Below are 366 nucleotides of genomic sequence, written 5' to 3'. Positions count from 1 at the left end.
CAGGAACCAGGCTGATCATCTTTGTCTACATTCAGTTGGAGAGAAAGGTGCCCTTTGAGCAGAGTGGGCTGAATTTTGTCTGGCTATAAGTGAACGTAAAACCTACTTGCAGGGGTGCTGCAAGGATGCTCTAGCCCTGGCAAAATGCTTGGGAATGGTTACAGTAAAGGCACACAAAAGCAATATACATGCAACACTGAGTAGAGGAGGGAAGGCTGTTGAGAAGTGCATAGCCTTACACAGTGCTATTGCCTATAGTACTAACCAAAGGAGACAACAGCTCCTGACTGCACCCCCTGCTCCTAGACAGGTTTAGGCAGAAATTAAAAAACAAGACTTGGAAAGTAACTGCATGGCCGCTTCGGA

This window comes from Phaethon lepturus, unplaced genomic scaffold (genome assembly GCF_000687285.1).
Source record: "Phaethon lepturus isolate BGI_N335 unplaced genomic scaffold, ASM68728v1 scaffold6034, whole genome shotgun sequence".
Classification (NCBI taxonomy): domain Eukaryota; kingdom Metazoa; phylum Chordata; class Aves; order Phaethontiformes; family Phaethontidae; genus Phaethon; species Phaethon lepturus.
Note: the sequence above shows the minus strand (reverse complement) of the source record.